The sequence below is a fragment of the Lontra canadensis genome, unplaced genomic scaffold (genome assembly GCF_010015895.1).
Source record: "Lontra canadensis isolate GAN:19392208 unplaced genomic scaffold, GSC_riverotter_1.0 scaffold14, whole genome shotgun sequence".
In the NCBI taxonomy this organism is placed as follows: Eukaryota; Metazoa; Chordata; class Mammalia; order Carnivora; family Mustelidae; genus Lontra; species Lontra canadensis.
In genome coordinates, this window is record NW_022631008.1 from 12,940,691 (window position 1) to 12,963,567 (window position 22,877).

Here is a 22,877-nt window from a genome sequence, read left to right on the forward strand (position 1 = left end):
CTATTCCCTTTCTATAACCCTCTGAACTTTAACTGAAGGAATTGATTTTTAAATTTTCATTAGTAAGACCAGTTGCTTTCACAACTACAGCAACAATTTGTTATATAAATTTTAAAAAGTCTTAGAGAATGAATAGCAATAATATATAAAAGTTTATAAATATTTATATAATACAACAGTGTAATACATAGCATTAATAAAACATATAGATTATTGTATACTTGGCACTGCTCTAAGTTCTCTAGAAGCTATAAGTAAACAGTAAACTGCTTTGGGATTTTGATGTAATTGTTATTAAATATATCAATAAGAATAACTACTTCCTTGAGTGATGCAGTTGTTTGCACCTCTGTCTCTTGGTTTCAGCTCAGGTCATGATCCCAGGGTTATGGGATGGAGCCCTGTGTTGGGGTCCATGCTCAGCAAGGCACCTGCTGAAGTTCTCTCTCTCCCTCCCCCTCTACCTCTCCCTTCCTCTCTCTCAATCGATAATTTTTTTTTAAAGAATAACTATTTCTTTAAGTTTTTAATTTATATTCCAGTTAGTTAACATACAGTGTTATATTAGTTTCAGGTATATAATATAGTGAGTCAACACTTCCATACATCACCCAGTGCTCATCACAAGTGCACTCCTTATCCTCATTCACCTATTTCACCGACTTCCCTACCCGCCTTCCTCTGGTAACCATCATCTTGTCCTCTATATTTAAGAGTCTGTTTCTTGGTTTGCCTCTCTCTCTCTTTTTCCCTTTTTTTTTCTTTTGTTTCTTAAATTATACACATGAGGGCAACATATGGTATTTGTCTTTCTCTGACTTATTTCGCTTAGATAATACTCTCTAGCTCCATCCACCCCTTTGCAAATGGCAAGATTTCATTCCTTTTTATGGCTGAGTAATATTCCATTGTATGTATACATCACAGCTTCTTTATCCATCCGTTGTCACGAGCATGCTATGAAGGTGCACACACAAGTTGTGTCTTTCCACAATGTCAGCTTTATTCAAGCATGAAGCAGAGTTAAATCACAATTCTAAAGCAGGTTCAGGATTCCAAACTCAATGACAGTTCCTCATGTGTTTAAATTTGGCTTCTTACATAGCCCACAAAGCAGGACAGAAGACAAGCCACACAACAAACAAGATAACAGAAGGGTGCAAGAAGTTAAGGAACCAAACACAGTTAGTCTGTAGGCACACGGTGGAGATAAGGCCTTGGACCTGTCCAGGTTAGCTCTCAGCACTTACTGCTTCTGATGGTCAAGCACAGAAGGCTCTGGGTTCTGCTCAGGGATCAACTGGGCAGAGCCTGCGGCAGCAGTCGCTCATTTTAAGTGGTCAGACGTAGGAGAGTCAGCTCTGAAGGGTCTGACACTTTGTGGCCCAAATCCTCTCCCTTTTTAAAAGGATTTAATCAGTTTGGGGTCTCTTCACACCTCCTCTGGTTCTGCTCATTATCAGTTCTGGGATGTCAGGTGACATTGGTCTCAGTGGTATCTCTTAGCTGCAATACTTTAACTCCTTGACACAGGCCCCTGCTTGGCACAGGCTCCTGCTTGGTATGAGACTCCATTTTTCTCTCTACAACAGTCAATGGACATTTGGGCTCTTTCCATAATTGGCTATTGTTGATAATACTGCTATAAACATAGGGGTGCAGGTGCCCCTTTGAATGATTTTGTATCCTGTGGTAAGTAACTAGTAGTATAATTGCGAATCATAGGGTAGTTCTATTTTTAACTTTTTGAGAAACCTCCATACTGTTTTCCAGAGTGGCTGTACCAATATGCATTCCCACCAGCAGTGTAAGAGGGTTCCCTTTTCTCTGCATCCTCCCCAATACCTGTTGTTTCCTGTGTTGTTAATTTTAGCCATTCTGACAGGTGTGAGGTTTTATCTCATCACGGTTTTAATTTGTGTTTCCCTGATGACAAGTAATGTTGAGCATCTTTTCATGTGTCTTCTGGCCATCTGTATGCCTTCTTTGGAAAAATATCTATTCATGTCTTCTGCCCATTTTTAATCAGATTACTCATTTTTTGGTTGTTGAGTTTGATAGATTCTTTATAGATTTTGGATACTAACCCTTTATCAGATGTGTCATTTGCAAATCTCTTCTCCCACTCCATAGGTTGCCTTTTAGCTTTGTTGATTATTTCCTTTACTGTGCAAAGATTTTATTTTGATGTAATCTCAATAGTTTATTTTTGCTTTTATTTCTCTTGCCTCAAGAGACATATCTAGAAAAAAGTTGCTGTGGCTGGTGTCAAAGAAGTTATTGCCTATTTCTCTTCTAGGCTTTTTATGGTTTCTGGTCTTACATTAAGGCCTTTTGACCATTTTTAATTTCTTTTTGTGTACAGTGCAAGAAAATGGTCCAATTTCATTTTTTAATATATTGTGGTCCAGTTTTCCTAATACCATTTGTTGAAAAGACTCTTTTATTTTTCCCATTGGATAATACTTCCTGCTTTGTTGAAGATTAATTGACCATATCACTATGGGTTCATTTCTGGGTTTTCTATTCTGTTTCATTGATCTATGTGTCTATTTTTGTGCCAGTACCATACTGTTTTTATTACTACAGCTTTATAAAATAACTTTAAGTCTGGAACTGTGATAATTCCATCTTTGCTTTACCTTTTCAAGATTACTATGGCTATTTGGGGTCTATTGTGGTTCCATACAAATTTTAAGATTGTTTATCCTAGCTCTGTGAAAAATGTTATTGGTATTTGATAGGGATTGCATTAAATGTAGAATATTTTTAATGTGTAAAAGTATATTTAAATAATAGTGTTTATTAATTAAAAATCCAATTAAAGATTTATGTGTTTTTTACTATCATAATAAAATTCTGTGGTTATGAAATCAATTTTGTCGTACTGCCATCATTAGTATATATCTACTACACTGAAATCTTTTTTTTTTTTTTTTTAAGATTTCTTTGAGAGAGAAAGAGAGAGCAAGCAGGAGGAGGAGCAGAGGGAAAGGGAGACATTCCCAAGCAAACTCCACACTGAGCGCAGAGCCCAACACAGGGCTTAATCTCAGGACCCTGAGATCATGACCTGAGCTGAAATCAAGAGTCAGACACTAAACTGCCTGGCCCTCCCAGGCCCCTCTACTATGTCCAATTCTAAGCTAAATACTATTCTGATTGTTTAGTGTGATTTAGAATTACCTTTTACTATTCTTTTACCAGATATTCTGGTAAAGTTCCAGTCAGTTTACAGTTGAACAATTCTGGTTTTGTTTGTTTGTTTGCTCGTTTGTTTTAAAGATTTTATTTATTTGACAGAGAGATCACAAGCAGGCAGAGAGGCAGACAGGGAGAGAGAGGGGGAAGCAGGCTCCCCACTGAGCAGAGAGCCGGATAAGAGGCTTGATCCCAGAACCCTGAGATCATGACCTGAGCTGAAGTCAGAGGCTTAACCCACTGAGCCACCCAGGTTCCCCGAACAATTCTAGTTTTTAACTTGGTTGTACCCTAAACTAATTTTTATATTTTCCTTATAGTTTCACTTTTAATGAATTGTTCAAAATAAAACCATCCTTTTTACTTGGCATCATGGCTATGTTGATCATTTTTAGTATGGTCTGTGTTGAGTATTTTTAGGGCAAGTATAGTCTACTTTCCCCCCCACCCAGGTTGCCAAGTATGACAACATATTATGCTTAAATTATTATTTGATAACCCCTCTAAAATTCTCTATTTTTACATGTGCAGTATTTTATATGAATCATTCATCTGTGAGTTTGAATTAAAAAAATTTCACTATTTCATTTGGCCAGGGGCATACCTCTCCCCTCCCATCATTAATCTTCTATTTAAATACTAACTAGCTATATTTCTTCTATATTTTCACTTCATGTATTCTAGACTGAATTTTGGTCTGATATGTATTAAAAAAATGTTTATGAAAAGTAAGATCCCTAAAGAGAATAACTTTAGATAACTTGTCTGCTGTTCCAGTGGATTCTGCATATTTTAAAAATCAAAAAATAATATAGTTTTATGAGAATCCAATGAGTATTGAAGAGGGAAAAAGCTATTTCTAGAAATTAATCTAAGAAAAAAACACACAATTATCCTTAGACTAAAGCAGGTTAATAATCTCTGGCACAGTAAATAGGATTTCACTTGGTAATAGTAAAACATTAAAAAGCGTGTCTACCAATTATTGAAAAATAGATTCCAATGGGCTAATAAGCAAACAATATACAAGGTGGCTGACAACATTTTAATTTTCTTTGGAAGCTATTTGAAATATCCTTATATGTTAGTAAAATAGAAACTCATATAAAAATTTGTATTTTGAAAATCATGAACAAAATAATATTTAAGTTAATCCCTGTACTTTCTTAGGAGTTATAATTATAGATTTTTTTTCAGCACTCCATTCTCTGTCTGAAGTTTAAATTCTGATTGGGATTGTTGGTACAATTTCTGGATGCTAAAATACAAAGGAAAATAGATAATATTAGTTAAATGTCTACTAAGATTCATTAGGGGCAGCTAGTGGCTCGGTCAGTTAATCAACTGCCTTCAGATCAGGTCAATTTATAATCACCAACATAACTACTGAGTGGGATTAACGGTGCTAAACTATCGACTGACAATAGATTTAATAAGAGTGTTTATTTTTACCACAGATTAAGAAACATCATTCATGCAAACATGGAAATTACGTATAAAGAAACATCATCATGAACAACTAAAATGGAATTTACCATGTGATGGACTCATGGATCACAAGAATAAAATCTTTCAAATTTTGTAACATTAAAAATGCAATATTTCTATTCTCCAAGCATTTGCTAATGTCCTAAGCATCAGGTCAACACAAAGATGTAAATGTTATAATTTTAGAAGTGGAAAGATGGAAACAAAGGTATTAAATCATCATATTAAACTCAAGCTATTTATATGGTTAAACACCATTCTTATTTCTATATCTTTAAGACAATAGTTGACACATTTTTCTTCTAATTACATTTCTTTCCTTAAAATTTAAATGCTTGATACATATATGGCAGAAAATATGAGAATTACCAATGAAAAATATGGCTTATTTCTTTTTATTAAATAATAACTCGGTTTTGTGGAAATTTAGTTGGCCATGGTCCAAAAAACCAATTTCACTGCTAAGATCCTGGTTTCCAGCATTGTCAAGAATGTGTTCAAATTTGTCTCTGAGATCAATAAGGTGTCCTGCCAAGTACTGTTGATCATAAAACTTAAATTATATTGATCTCTCCTCAATTAAGGGGGTTAAAATGTCTTTTAATAAAAAACAAATGGGTGTGTTGAGGTCATAAAATTCTGTGCAAACAATATTCTAAGTCCTATTAACCTCCATGCTATCATGGTTAAGAACAGTTTTCAAACATCACATAATGAAATGATTACACTAAGGCAAGTTTCTGAGTGGAAGAAGAGATGATTAAAACACCGAGAATTTACCAGAGCTGCAAGAAGAGAAGTGTTGAGTGGGTCAGTAGACATATTTACTGTTAAAAAATCTACATAAATGAGCCTAGACAGAGAAAGCATCTGTGAATTTGTTAAATTTGAAAACTCTGAGGAGAATAATAAATATAGCACAGGCAGCATGAAAAAAAAGTCAGTGAAGCTTGGCAGTCTACTGTGCTAAAAGTAGTTGTATGTACAAAATTGGAACCTTATACAGCTGGCTTAAATATAAAGAACCAAAATGTAGAGCCAAAACTCTAGTACATTAAGAGCCTTTATAGAATATTCAATAAAAAAAATTTAAGTTTCTATTAATATTAAGGGATGTATTTTGGGCATGTAGTTGAGAAAAAGAAAATAAAGGGATTTAGCAAAATATGTTAGAATGGACAAAATAATGGATGTAAAACTATTATCAATTTATTATTAACTCTATACTATCACTGAACCACATCTATGTGACCACTCTCTATTCCTCTAACTATCTTCTAGACAGTGTATTGGAGTTAATTTCAAATTAGATGCTGCAGGTAACAGATGATTATTTTTCTGTTCATCATAAGAAACATATCTTGTGAGGAGGATGGGGCAATTGTTTCTAACATTGGTTATAAATCTATTCATTTACTAGCATGTTTAATTATTTTACATTAACTTACTATTAAGTACATATTGAAAGAAGATTGCAGTATATTAATGAGTTGCAGAGTTTTACATTCCATCTGGTATACAGGTCAATGTTGAATTATAAATTTTTAAAAACTTACTTCCAAACTACTACCGTTTTAATTCACTGTCCTTATTATCTCTGCAATGTTAAGAGAGTTGCATTGCTTGAGTCTGTAACTGTCAGAGACTTGCTTTTACCATACTGGTAGAAACTGAGGTGGGACATAATCAGGGATAGTTTATTTCCTACTTTGACACTATTGCAAAGACAAGATGTTCATTAGGATCCACTTTAACCCAAGAGGTTCTCTTACATGATTTCTGTGCCATGGTAAATTTGGGACAAAATTCAGTCATTCATTAACCTACTCATTCCCTACTTCAAAAATATTTATTACCTACTATAGTTTGAGCTTGTGCTAGGTGCTGGGGATATAGTAGTTACTAGACAATATGGGGCCTTGCACTCTTTATTGGAGAATAACTGAAAGAAGAATTCCTCTTACTAATTTAAAAAAATGACTAAATTTGATAAATCATTAAATTACATAATTACATAATGATTCACAGATGTTTCCAAGAAGGCAGTACATCATATACTGGAGTTTTACAACTATTTCTCCTTCTTCTTTTTTTTTTTTTTAGATTTTATTTATTTATTTGACAGACAGAGATCACAAGTAGGCAGAGAGGCAGGCAGAGAGAGAGGAGAAAGCAAGCTCCCCAAGGAGCAGAGAGCCTGATGTGGGGCTCGATCCCAGGACCCTGGGATCATGACCTGAGCCGAAGGCAGAGGCTTTAACCCACTGAACCACACAGGCGCCCCTATTTCTCCTTCTTTAGGAATGATGATAACTTGCAAACCTAAGAGTTTCTCGCTGTTTTATTCCATTTATTGTCTGTGCTCTTGCTTTTGGTCTTCCATCTTCCGAAGCTGGTTAGTCCTTACGGATACCATGAGTTGATACTTGAATTGATCACAATCTCAGAGGCCCCCATCCTCCTTTCAAGAGGGACTGCTGACTCCATCTAAATAAGTGTCCTAGCATGGTATTTCCTTCATCTCTAGGGTTTGCTAGCCTTTCCATAGAATTTCATAATTGTGTTTGTGTTCTCCCTTATAGTTCTTTGTCTTTCTCATTCTCTGTATGCCTCATGCACTGGGAAGTATACATGGGGATGCTTCCATTTTTGTCTTTCTCCCATCCCAGGATATTGGATTGCCTCCCTTCCCTGAATCCACTTTTGCCCTCACTACATACAGTCCATAATACTGTTGTCCAGGTTCTTTTTTTCTTTATATGTCAATTTTAGCTTTCTGACTTTGGGCATGGAAAAAGATTTACTTCTCAGTAAATTTACTTCTCAGTAAATCCCATTATTTTAGGTGAAAAAATATTATCCATGTCCTGCTGAAAGAAAGAAAGAGCCCTAAGAAACTGTTAAACATTTTTTTTAAGTACTATTCTTTTCCTTTTACAAGTGTTCATAGATGGACAGTTGTATTGCAAATCTCACTACAAGCTGTAAATATAGTGACCCACTTAGCACAATGACATTTTTGGCCTTTGCATAATGGCACATTCCTTTGTATGTGGCCCAATTATTGATGGCCACACTAATGTCTCTCTTTAGACCCAGCTGGAAAATTTAGCTATCATGATTTCTGTAGAATTAACATTTCCCAAAATAAAGTTATCTGAATATTACCCAAACCACTCAAGGTTTCTTTTTCCTCCCAACTTTCCTATTTCTAACATCATCTACTTAGATAGGCTTAAAAAAAAAACAAAAACAAAAACAAAACAAAACAAAAAAAAACCTTTGAGTCCCTTCCTTTCATTAATGTTCATCTGTCTTTAAACTCCTAACATCCTTTGGGTTTTCAGTTCCACCTATCCAACCATTTCCTCTGCTTTATTCTAAATGCAGTTTCCCTAGTAGATTTCCTCATTAACTTTATTTTTTTTAATTTTTATTTTATTTAATGTTTCAATTTTTTACTTAAACTCTGGTTAGTTAACATACAGTGTTATATTAATTTCAGGAGTAGAATTTAGTGATTCATCACTTACGTAGAAAAGCCAGTGCTCATCACAACAAGTGTCTTCCTTAAAACCCAAGGAATTTGCTAGAAATGAAAATGCAAATTCAGCAAAGTCACAGGATACAAAGTCAATATACAGAAATCTGTTGCATTTCTATATACCAATAATGAAGCAGCAGAAAGAGAAATCAAGGCATTGATCCCATTTACAATTGCACCAAAACCCATAAGATACCTAAATAAACTTAACCAAAGAAGTAAAATATCCATACTCTTTAAACTATAGAATGCTTATGAAAGAAATTGAGGACACAAAGAAATGGAAAATCATTCCATGCTTAAGGATTGGAAGAAAAATAATGTGATAATGTTTAAACTACTCAAAATAATCTACACATTTAATGCAATCCCTATGAAAATACAACCAGCACTTTTCACAGAATTAGAACAATTTTAAAATTTATATGGAACCAGAAAAGATTCCAAAAACCCAACATAATCTTGAAAAACAAAGCTGGAGGCATCACAATTCCAGACTTCAAGCTCTATTACAAAGCTGTAGTCATCAAGACAGTATGGTACTGGCACAAAAACAGACACAGAGAACAATGGAACATAATAGAAAACCCAGAAATGGACCCACAACTATATGATCAACTAATCTTCAACAAAGCAGGAAAGAATATACAATGGAAAAAAGAGAGTCTTTTCAGTGAATGGTTTTGGGAAAACTGGACAGCCACATGCAGAAGAATGAAACTGAACCACCTTCTTAAACCATACATAAAAATAGACACAAAATGGATGAAAGACCCAAATGTGAGACAGAAAACCATCAAAATCCCAGAGGACAATGCAAACAGCAACCTCTTTGATATCAGTCATAGCAACTTCTCACTAGGTATGTCTCCAAAAGCTCAGAAAACAAAAGCAAAAATGAACATTGAGACTTCATGAAAATGAAAAAGCTTATACACAACAAAGGATACAGTCAACAAAACTAAGAGGTAACGTATGGAATGGGAGAAGATACTTGCAAATTATAGATTTGATAAAGAACTTATCAAATATCAAACTCAATACTCAAAGAATAAATAATCCAATCAAAAAATGGGCAGAAGACATAAATAGACATTTTTCCAAAGAAGACATCCAGATGGCTAACAGACACATGAAAGATGCAAACATCATTCATCATCAGGGAAATACAAATCAAAACTATGACATACCTCCTCATTAACTTCAACTGAGTGTATTTTACTCTCTCCATTCACTGAGATACCTCCTCATTAACTTCAACTGAGAGTATTTCACATCTCCATTCACACTTATTTTTGCAGCCACATTATCAAATGTGCTACTTTCATGTCATTCTGATTTTTAAAAGCCTGAAAAATATCCTTAATGCTTAGAAAATAAGGCCCACATTCCAATTTTACTCATTTGTTTTTGTCTACTTTACTCTCCAGAGTATATCTTCTTCCCTGAATATTATTTACACTTCTCTTATCTGTTGCTTCTAATAAAATATAACTCTACTTGTAGAATGTTCTCCCAGTCTCTCTACAGCCATACTTCTTCTCTAAATTTTATGTCCAAATCTTGTCTATTGTTTAAATTGAAATTAAAATATCACTCCATGAAAAAAATGTAATAAAATATCACTCCATGAGCCTACATGCAAGATCGAATTGACTCCTTTTGCCTGTCTTTCTCCATTTTCTTATGTTAGTTCGTGTGGTGTGATTTGTTTTGCTTTGCTTTTTTGATATATTTACATTATTTCTTATTCAAAGTGTATTGTGGAAGGTTTTTTTTTTTTTCTTCTGGAAATTAATTGTACCTTGAGAGATATGCCTGTGTTACCTTATTTAATGAAAAGAAACTGAGTTTTATAGTCAGATAAGCCTTGCCTTTCTGTTCTCCAAGAGACTTGAAATGATTTGGGATAAGGTATAGATCAGACCCTTACATGTATAAGCAATTCCAACCTCAAGGTGAGGAAGTTGGTTTAAGTATCAGTAACAGAAAAATTAAACATAATCTATGACAGTTGAGATGAGAATCTTACAATGTCTAGGTGCCTTCCATGAATACAAGCCTAGAAACCTAATGGGTAGGATGTCAGCATTCTGTCGGTCTCTTCATTATTCTTGCTTTTTTCTCATCTTGCTCTGTGAGATCACCCATATCTTGCTAATGAGCTACTCTGAAGTCTTTTCCAGGTCATAGACTTCCACCAGCCTTTTTCACCTTGAGATGATCACAATCCCTCTCTGATTTGTGTAGGAAAATATTGTCCACCCAAAATTCAACCATGGCGTTTCTCAATGGCAAGCTCCCCAAAACTGAAATAAAAATCTTAGCTTCTCCTCTATTGTTTAATCATTCCTGCAAGAGACAAGATTATAAATATATACTTATAATATTTGATAATATAATACATTTTGTATTCTATATGTGTATATATATATATATATATATATAGAGAGAGAGAGAGAGAGAGAGATTAGAAAAATATTAACAGTGACACCTAAATTTTTGAAAGGTAATGTTTGCTGCAATAGGCTCAAAAGACACAGAGGAGAAGAGGCTGTGGCTGGTCCTTGTGCATGGTCTCTGCTTTGCAGCAGTTAGGACCTGGGGGATAAGCTCAAGCTGCCCACAGTGAGGCTCTGCCTCATAGTAGAAAGCCAGGACAGAGGTATCCAAATCTTTAGAAACCTTTGGCTGCACCATCCAAAAACTCCAGCATAAATACCTTAAGTAGTAGGAAATAAAACTTATGGGCTTTTGGGAAATCACAGCTCCTAGAAATAAAATCCCAGGGATAATCCATGGAATAGTTTAATGTAACGTTATGCATAGTTCTGATTGCTGTGGCTATGTATCACAAGGACATATCCACGCTCAAGAGAAGAAGACATAAATGTATAAATAGCAGGAGGGATCATTAGGGCCACCTTAGCAACTGTTTACCACAATGATTACTTAAAAAGAAGTAATTGGTTAAGTGTAGAGTTAAGTGTAGAAGCTAGAGCAACAGCATAACTTGGGGAAGTTACCCTCAAAAGTAATTATTAAAATGAAATCACTGGCTCAGTTCAACAATGAGCATAGAAAAAGAGGAAATAATACCAAGAAATGTGTGTAACTGGAGAGGAGAAATGTGAACTAATGAAGAATTTTGGGGGAAGAATGTCCAGAGGATTTAGAAAGAAGCCTGGTTGAGAGCAGAGAGGCTTTGCATGCAGACAGGTGTGGATATAATCAGAGCCCCTCTTTTCACCTACTGGCAGTCTGATTTTGAGCAAGTTATGTATCAGTTCTGAGCTATCATTCTTTTACAGAAATGAAGTAACTACATTTGCCTGGAATAAATAGGAATAAATAAAAAAAATGAATGACCATATATGTATATCTGCTTGGCACAGTGACTATACAAAAAGTTGTAGCTATTAAGGACTAAAGCCAGATACAGTATCATGAAGGCTATAATCCTTAAATAGAAAGTAAGCTTGAAATGTAGTTGTATATCAAAATGGGAATTATTGATCACAACTCTGTTTCTATTATCTCATTCAATCTGAAATTGAAAGGCACAAAACAGAATTTGATAATTTTAGGCTTCCTAATCTCCTAGGTCCCCAACTTGCTTTACTAAAAAAAAAAAAAAAAAAAAAAAAAAACAGAAAAAGTTCCTCTGTTTTGAGCTCACTTATAGCTGAACTTAGTATGTAGAAGCTGCTTAGTACATCCTTGCTTTACTACCACAAATGTTCAGAAAGGGTCCTGCTTGGGTGATGTTAAATACACAGCCCAGTGGAGGATATTTCAAGTCAAGGCTAATTTGCAGTGGCACAGCTGCACAGCTGTGCAGCTGATCTTCCCGGCAACACCAGAAGTTCAAGGAAGCCAAAGAGTGGTTGTACCTGCTGTTAAATTTTACCAGGCCGTGACTGTAAACTCCCACAGGAGGCTTCAACTACAGTAAAAGATCCAGACCTCAGTATTATTTGTGAGCACAATTTTTAAACTGCAGTATAGGAGTATTTTACCACTGATATATAACACAGTTTAGATTTTGTGGGGTTTTTTTTCGGTTTTTTTTTTTGACACAGAGAGAAAGTAGGCAGAGAGACAGGCAGAGAAAGAGGGGAAAGCAGGCTCCCCGCTGAGCAGAGAGTCCGATGTGGGGCTGGATCCCAGGACCCTGAGATCATGACTGGGGCTGAAGACAGAGGCTTTAACCCACTGAGCCACCCAGGCGCCCCAACACAGTTTAGTTTTTAAACATGCTTCCTCTCCGTGATTTCTTATGGCACAAAATTTATAAGAAACTTAAACTAAAAGCTTGTCCATAATTCAGAAATCTAGAAATCTGGAGATAATATATTTAAAAAATTTGGCTTGTAGACAGGTTTCAATTCTTACTGAGAAATAAATGCTTATGTGTATATACATGTATAGATACATATACATGTTTAAGATGTAAAATAAAAATTTTAGACATACACCATACTTTATATAATCCTAAAGACAATATTTCTTCAATTTACTAATATCTCATAGATACGGTATACCTCATTAAATATCCTTGAAAACATGATTTTAATTATTATATGATCATTCTGTTTGTATAATTAAGTCAAACAATTTTCCATTTTGGCAATTAAACATCATTTTTGTATTTTGTTTTTATATTACAATAATACTTTAAAAAACATATCAAATATATGTGCACACACACAGTTGTGGGTATCACTAATATTTTATTTATGATTAATTTATTTTATTTATTATTTATATATCCTTGACTTGGCAATTTTTATATTTATGATGTTTGATGCCCAAGGACAAATATATTTCTATACACATACTACCTCTTGATTTGTTTCAGAAGATGTGCTTTGGAAGTAGCAATGTAGAAATTTGTATTCACTTAAAATCTTATTTTTATTATTTCTTATTTATTGCTGTTAAAGGACCTTATTTCCATAGGCCTCTGTGGAATTCTCACCTGTGTTTTCTCTCTGATCTCTCTTACTAAAAAGACCAGTGCTGTCATTTCATGCTAGTTAATGAAGAGCTCCATCCCGTGGCCACTTCTCAAGCAATTCAATCCTCCAAAACCAGACACAGCACAGCTCTCACATCTAATTAGTTTTGAAAGCCTATTGATTACTCCCTGCAAAGATCCCCTCACATCTGCTGCCTCATTTCCAGACCCAGTGGCTCCACACTAATTCTGTCCTTATCATCCCACCTCTGACCTGTGACAATAATTCCCTAACTCTTTAACTCTCCAATATGGCCCCATGACATAAATTGCAAAGATGAACACTCAGTATCTCTCAACATACTGCCCTCCATGATCCTTCCTCTCTAGCTGTTCAGGTATGCTCAATAAACCTGCAATCACCTTGAAACACCCTGTAAAACTTTCCCCAAGATAAATCTCCAGGCTTCTTATCTCCTTTCTCTTCCACAACCCCCCTTTTTTAGAAACTCATTTATACCTCAAGCTTCCTTCCACCTCTCCCTAAGCTCAAAGGGCTCTGTCTCCTCTCTGAATTTCTACTATATTAATTTTTGTGGGCTCTTCAATTCCTTTGGTCTTTCTGATGCCCTGTTTCTTCATTTGTAAAATGGGTATAATGTAAGCAACATACCTCACAGAATTAATATAAAGATTGGATGATGGGATCTGTGCTTAGAAGCACTTAAGCATGTCTGGACATTGTAAGTGCTCAGTATATTTATCTTTGGTATTATAATGAAATGGATGAATATTATGATGATGTTGTATTGACTCATTAATTATATTTTCTGTTGGCCTATATCCCTACTACTACCAAGTAGAAGAAAATTTCTTGCAGAACAGATTATCATTCTATTTTGCTTCTTATAGAATGTCTTGCATAGAGTAAAATATCTCATTACTACTTATTTTCTTTAAAGATTTTACTTATCTATCTATCTATCTATCTATCTATCATCTATCAATTTATTTTAGATAGAGAGCACGAGTTGATGAGAGGAGCAGCAACAGAATGTCTTGCATAGAGTAGAGATCTCATTACTACTTATTTTTTGAAGATTTTATCTATCTATTTATTTATTTTAGAGAGAGAGCATGAGTTGGGGGGAGGGGAAGCAGGAGAGGGAGAAGTAGGCTCTCACTGAGCAGGATGTCCCAGGCAGGACTCAATCATCTCAGGACCCTGGGATTATGCCCTGGGCTGACTCAGCCACCCAGACACCCCTCATTACTATTTATTGATTGACGTAGTCCTTCAAGCACAAGTAAGTTTAGTAGTGGTACAGGCGTCAACATTCCCTTTATAGGACCTGAAGGACTTCAGGAAAATTCCACAACTATGAAAAAGAAAAAAATGCTAGTCTGTCTGAATGAATCTGAGTAGATTTTTATTGCAAGAAAACTTGTCAGCCTCATGATAAATAATTTTGATTAACACGTAAAAAGCAAAGAAAATCATGTCTTAGTTTGGGCTGCTATAACAAATGACCATAGATTGGGCAATTTGAGCAATGTTTATTTCTCACACTTCTGGAAGCTTGGAAGTCAGATCGTGTTGTCTGCATAGTAGGGTTCTGGTGAGACCCTTTTTCTGGGTTAGAGAGGGCTGACTTCTTTTGTGTCCTCACATAGAAGAAAGAGAGCTAGTTAGCTCTCTTCTAAAAAGGGTGTTAATTCCATTCATGAGGGTTCCATTCTTATGACCTAATTACCTCCCAATGGCTGCACTTCTGAGTACCATTACCTTGGGATTTGGGTTTCAGCATTCAACATTCAGAATTTTGAGGAGACACAAACATTCAGCCTATCTCAAGCCATTCTACACAGCACATCTTCACATTTGCCCTCAGGGTTTAAGATCTCCTAACACAACCATTTGCCTTGACAGGAAGTGGGGAGACCATCAAAGGGGTCAGGGGGAATATGTGTAGCATTATATCCTTGACCTTATCTCTCATTTGTTTACATTATGAAGTCTACTCATCATTTTGAGGGCAGGTAACAGTTTATAAATCTGCCTTCAAGGCTGAAATAATCTCATTTACTAGATCCTTCAGGCCCTGTGGTATCCCTTGGACTCTCCCCAAGTACCTCGTATAATGTAACTTTGTTAAATTAACGTTTGTTAAGTATAGCTCCAGATTGTGGATGGTGAGCCACGGTCCAACAGAAGACCACAAGGAAAAGTGAAATAGAGAACTTTATGACTCACTCTCCTGTAATATGTATATGGCAACCTGGAGGGACCACGTGGGGAGTCAAAGCAGTGTACAGGTAGATCATGGCAGGACCTGGGGCACATGCCTTCATTAGTTCCATGGGTGGAGTGCTTTGGAGTTCCCAGGCTAAAGATGGACTGGTCAGTTCAAATTCAAAAAAGTAAGGGTTTTGGTAAGCTTCAAGAGGGGAGGAGTCTTAGAAGGGTTACATTAGGGGAAGGCACTGGGGTGAGTACTCATCACAGGATTGTTGGGTGGAAGGGAGTCCTATCAGGAATTTATATTTACTTGTGACTTTACTGGCTGTTAACTAGGGCATGTTCTCAGTGGAGAAGCTAGTGTCAATTCAATGCAGGCCACTTGGCAACATGAAATGGATGCTGAGGCAGCAATATTATGGAGTAGTTTAGTTACACTCTCAGCATCCTAGTGAACAGTAATAATAAATCAATCAAGTTGACCTAGTCTCCTAATATTCCCTGTCCAGTTCGCTTACTCAGCCTCCATTCTGTTAATCTAAACCTCCAAGTCCTTTTCTCCCAAATCCACTCACATCACTTATTCTACTTGGAATGTACCTTTCATACCTCTCACATATCTTCCTTTGATTGTTTATCATCTTACAGTCTCAGATTACATGGTATGAACCTAGGCTTTTCAGACACCCATTCTAAAATAGTCTATTTTACTACATATTTTATTTTGTACATATTTTGTACTTTTTTTTGTTTGTTTCTTTGTTTTGAAGAAACAAGCATGTTGCCTCCCTTATGTACTATTACCTAGAAAATGTTTGACATATAGTATACAGTCTATTTTGAAAGGCATGCATAAATAAATAAAAGATGAAAAAATAAAATATTAAAATAATGTCAAATATTTTTTCACTTTTTTAAAAATGATTTTATTTATTTATTTGTCAAAGAGAGAGAGAGAGACAGCACAAGCAGAGGGAACAGCAGGCAGAGGGAAAGGCAGGCTCCCCACTGAGCAAGGAGCCCAAGGTGAGACTTGATCCCAGGATCCTAGAATCATGACTTGAGCTGAAGGCAGATGCTTAAATGACTGAGCCACCCAGGCATCCCTATTTTTCACTTTTAAATAATTTAAGTTTTGACCAGTAAATTCTTTTAATGAAGGCAATGCAAAATTCTTAAAAAGCATCTCTTAAATTTTTACTGCTACTCTTTCCAGTAGAAAGTGGGATTACTGAAATAATGTTAAAATAATGTCTGCCTTAAAATAACTGAAAATTGTGGTAAATTCCTATTAAGGAGATACTGTACAATACTCAAACAAACAAAAAAAGTCTCTTGAATTTTACTGACACACTTTCCAATTCTTTCCAAGTGTTACATAGAAACTCATGCCAAATTTGTAAAATGGTTTGCATTTCCAGTGAATTTTTTCCTTTGTTTTATATATGCACCTGTTTTCAACTTCTACATATATAATTCTCCCAAAAAAACTAGATGAAGAATTGTCATCTACAAAAATCTGGTGTTTTCAGAATTATATTTATTCAAATGTACTTGGTCTAATCTATTCTAAAGAACAGATATAAAAAGATAAGAAAAATATTTTATAAATATGTTTAATGTAAGATCTTGCTCTTTTCCCCTAACACAAAATTATAATTTAATTTTATTTTGCTATTTGTTCTGTAAATATCTTTGTTTCATTTTATTAAAATTTTATCAAATGGCCTAATCTTATTGACTAGCCTTTCCCTAATATCCTCTAATACTTTTCCGTGAACTTGTCCCAACATTTAAAATTCCTTCCAACATTTGTTTAAACAGACTTGAGCTTGATTTCTTTCTGCTATAGCAATAGTCTTTTTTCTTTCTTTTTTTTTTTAAGATTTATTTAGTTATTTGAAAAAGAGAGAATTCCCATGAGAGGAGGGGCAGAGGGAGAGAATCTCATGCAGACTGCTGAGCGTGGAGCCTGAAATGAAGCTTGGTCTCATGACCCTGAGATCGTGACCTGAGCTGACCCAAGAGTGGGATGCTTAACTGACTGAGCCACACAGGAACCCCTCCCCTATTGCTATAGTCTTGAACAAATTCTCCCTAGTCATTTTTAACAAGTGTCCAGTATAATTTCTCTTTGACAGTTCTTTGATCCAGGTAACCTGTTTTGAGAGAAGGCCGATTTGGTAGACAGAAAAGAAATTGGAACACCAAGCCAAAAGACCGAAGACAGGAAAGGAATTGAAAGACCTTACTGGACGGGGCAATAATATAACACCACAACCTGGCAAGCTTAGGGTTAGTTTTTCCTCTAGGTGAACTAGATGAGTGGGTTGAAAGTAGGAGTAGAATCAGATCAGTTACAGTGAATTAAAAATCAGTGATTTCTTCACACATTAGATTAGAGGATAAATGAATTTTGACCCCTTTACTCAAATTGTGGAAAGTTATAGCAGAGCCAACCAAACTCATGAAAGTCATCCTAGTCTTATAAGCCAATCCAGGCACCCTCCCTTCACAGAGAGTATTGGAGGCATCAAGCTGCTCTGGAAATCAATTGACAACAGCTCAGCATTTAGAGTGAAATATGAGCATTTGTGGATGTAAATAGTAAGAACTTTTTGAAAATAGCAGTAAGGCATATAAAATAAAGAAAGTAAATGACTCCTGCACAGACATAATTAAACAATAATGCCATAAGATAAACAGAAGAGGATTAGTATGAGCTGTAAGAGGAGTAATTTAAACGAGAAAAGGATGCATATTATTCCCTTAGTCCCTGGCTTCTTCCAATTCAAAAAAATAGTAAACTGCAATATATATAAATATAAATGTAGATATAAATATAAATATGTAAATATATATATAATTTTTTTCTATCAACATAGATCCAAAGCCCTAACCTATTATGCATACTATTCTTGAGACTATGCCCAAGAGTTATAAAAAGTGCAGATATATGATTTAACACTCAGGTGCTGGAGAGATCTTTTCACTCACTGGCTATCAATCTTCACTAACAACACTTATGATTCCCAATGTGAAGATCTTCATGGTCCCTTTGATCTAGAGATCTGTTGTGAAAAAAAAATTTGTTTTGGCTAGACCCCTGGTACTCAATGCCGAGCATGACCAAAAGTCATTTCCCTGAGGTTGGCTACTTCCCTGGGGTCACATCCAGGGAGCAGGGCATATGTGCCTATTACTCTGTGGTTCATAGTTTCTGGCCCCTTTCTAGGCTCTAGGTATTGTATCTATGTCTCCTGCTTCTCAAAAACCTTAATCCACCCTCCTTTCACTCTATGACACCAAGATTTTGTTTTTAGAGCAAGAGCTTATCAAATTGGATTATTCTTCTTATGAGTAAATAAAATGATATATTAGAAGTTATTTAAAGTGACTGAGTGCTAAAGTTGCAATACAGATTATTCTTGTAAATTACGGTTTTTTCTAAAAGTAAATTAGACTATCCAAGATTTAAATATATATATATATATATATATATATATATATTTAAATCTTGGATAGTCTAATATATATATGTATGTATATATGTGTATATATATATATATATATATATATATTTGATTAACCTCATCATCCTATCACAAATGTTTACACCAAATCCCATTTCATAGCATTTCTGGATATTACTTGTCTTTACATAGGTAGATAGATATGAAAATATGTACACATTTACACATACTAATATCAATATATATACACATATATCTTAATATATAGTAAATCCATATTTTTTTTCTCATTTAAGATTATAGTTACAATTACCCTTCACAGATTATTTGGATATTTGCTTCAAGTTCCCAGGTAATGAATTCTTCTAGGTGTTGCTGTGTAAGGAAACCTGAACCAGGTAAGCAATATCTACAGATTTCTAGTGAAGAGTAGGGTTATGCCATTCTTACCTTTCTGGCTTAATAAGGTTTGCTTCTCTGTGTTTGTTGTGCACTCTGCTTTCATGACACGAGGCAGAATGACTCAGAAACATATTTTGATTAAAGTTCCCACCAGTCTATGAATTTTAAATTATGTTCTAAGAATATAATTGTAGAGGGTAATCTCTCACTATTAAACCACTCAAATTAAACAGATTATTAAATAATTAATATATGTGAGCATGCCTAGAATAATGCCTTTTATGCCAGGTGGGCTTTCAGTCCATGTGTACTTAATCCAGCTATGAAATATAAAGCAGGGAGTTTATAGCAAGGATGGTCCTAGACTATAAGTGCTTTTGTAGTCTAACATTAATTTCAAAGATGAAGAGAGAGACATTCAGAGGGCTTGATGCCTATTCAAGTTCACACACTTGGAGTGAGAATTAGAACCTAAGATACATAATGTCCAGGCTGGCAGTCTTTCTGTATGCTATACTAATTCCCTAGACACTGGTATCATAACAGGATCATACTGCATTAATATGTAGATCCTGATTTGCCATGAACTAGCTCCAGAAAACTTTTTGGCCCTAAAATGTAACAGAAAGATTGAATAAGCAATCCAAAACATTTCACAAGTTAAAATCCTATGGAGACAAATGTGTGTTCTCTCACTGTTCCTTCCAGTGAAAACAGACAGGTGGTATCTATAGATTACAGAGCCAGGAGCTTGGCTTATTTCTGACTTGTGAGCTCTCATTGCCAATCCCAATCCTGACAGGAGCTCATTAAAAGATGTTGGGCAAGCTATTGTTCTCCATATGAGAACGTCCTCATTATGAAAAGAGAATCCTGAACACAAACCTGGCTGAGATCTGAATTACAGCTGCAAATATTGGCATTGGTGACTTCTTCTTTTAGGAAACAATCTCCTCAGACACAACACCCTCCATCTTTGAGTTTATGACTCTGTAGCATTCTCACTGGGATTATCCTCATCTGACCCTCACCTCTGGCTCCCCTGAACAAATCTATTCACTTCCCTAAATTCTCTTCCTGCTCACCCTTCCACCATAAGCTTCCAGAAACTCTAGTCACAGCACTCTTCTCTTTTCTCTCTACCCTAGAGACTCCTTCGGTGAAATTGATCCATCATTTCCATTCAGGTGATTCCAAATCTGTGTTTAGTACTTCAAATTTATTTTGTGTGCTATAGGTTGAATTATGTCTCCCCCAAAATTCATTTGTTGAATTAGTTAAATTCATTGTTGAATTGTGCCCAAACTATGACCTTATCTGGGAACAGGGTTGTTAGAGATATAACTAGGTTAAGATGAGGTTATACTAGAAAAGCATGGACCATGAATTCAACATGAGTGTTCTCCTTATAAAAGGGAGAAATTTGGACATGTACATAGTGAGAACACCATGTGAACGTGAAGTCAGAGATTATGGTTCAATAAGGCAAGGGATGCCAGAGATGGCCAGGAAACCATTGGAAACTAGGCAAGAGGCATGGGGCAGATTCGTAATTACAGCCTTCAAAAAGGATTAGTCCTACTGAAAACTTGATCTTGGACCTCCAGAGCTATAAGAGAGACAATAAATTTCTTTTTTTAAAGACACCCCCTTTGGGTTAAGTCATTACAGCAGTTATAGCAAACTAATACCATATTGTAAGCACTAGTGTATAGTCATCAAATTCTGTTTCCTCTCTTTTGCGTGCATGTCTAGATGAGGTTTCCAGCCCCCTCATAATTAAATGATTGTTCTGGTCAATGGCAATGTGAGTGGAAGTGATCTATATCTTTTTCAGGCTTGGTCCATAAAAATAATCCAAGGCTAATCTAAGTTTACTCCTATTGTCTAACATATTGTTTCTTTCCTTACATTTCTGTTTTTGAATTTAACCTGAGTGACCAGAAAATATTTCATATCAAATATCCAAAAGCAAACTCAACATATAAGTACTTTCATGGTCATATACTTCCCCTATTTATTCTCTCATTCAATCAGCTCTTCTCCCTGAACTTGCTGAATTTTGGGATTATGACCTCTATCTTCATTTTCCTTATTTTCAGAAATCTCCTTCATATGCAAAACTCACTGATACTCCTTTCCAAATATCTCTCATATGGATGTATTCTTTGATTTTTACCACTCATGCATACAAAAGTTTAATTTTTGGAACAAATGCAGTTATTTTCTGTAGAGACTTGCTATCTAAAAACTTACTCATTCTAATATTTATATGCCCCAAACCAGTGGTTTTCAAATTCCTATGACCCAATTCAGGGCTTTACAATGAAGCTAATGGCCCATAAACATTATTTTTTTAAAAAGACAAAATATAGCACTTGGCTGGCTTAGTCAGTTAAGCGTTTGACTCTTGATTTCAGCTTAGGTCATGATATCAGGGTTCTGAGATTGAGCCCCGTGGCAGGCTGTCTGCTCAGCATGGAGCCTGCTTGAGATTTTGTGTGTCTCTCTCTCTCTGCCCCTCCCCTGTCCTTGTAAGCATGTGCACACATGCTCTCTCTTGAAAAAAAATTTAAATAAAAAGAGACAGAATAAAAGAACATACTGGAAAATAAAATATAACACAAGTAGAAACACAACTTACAAGTGTGTATAAGTAATTTTATGGAATCTTTTCTATGGTGTACATATGTATATATGGGGCAAGTGTGTTAAAGTGTATCTCTTACTGTGATTTTAGTCAAATAACAACAAGCATGGCCTTGTGCTACTGACATGCTAATATTTAAAGGATACAGATCATATTATGTCAGTTTTAGGCTAAAAAAGAATTATAAATACCCTCCCAGAATGCTTTTGGTTATCAGATGAACTCTAATATACCATACACAAATCTATCTTCCAGTGTAGTGGGATTGTTTGCTGTTCCTTTACACATCTTCACGTTTTTACCTCTAAATGTTCACTCAGACTCTTCCTTAGGGATGAAATCCATCCATACAACTCCACTTCTATACTGTCATCTAACAAAGCCTGCACACATAACACATTCATGCAGTTTTCCCTGATATCCTGAAAATATCATGAGAACACTTTGGACCCTAATCCAGAATTTCTCACATTCTGTCTAGCATTTCTGCCTTCTATGAACTTGCCCTATCATGTACATTTTATTTTTTAAAAAGATTTTATTTATTCATTTGATAAAGAGAGATCACAAGTAGGCAAAGAGGCAGGCAGAAGGAGAGGGGGAAGCAGACTCCTGGCTGAGCTAAGAGCCCGATGCAGGACTCAATCCCAGGGCCCTGAGATCATGACCTGAGCACAAGGCAGAGGCTTAACCCACTAAGCCACCAAGGTGCCCCGTGTACACTTTAATACAAGAGAAATATCTTAGCCCGGTATCAAAAGTGTTGCTGAAGTGAATATTTAATATTAGGCTTATGCATGAATATCAACAAATAAATACAGCTTGCTAAATATTGTGCATTGGTGGTTGAGTATCTCTCAGGTTTATTAAATATACTGAATAAATGTGAAGTCACCCTGATTATGAATTCATTGAGAAAT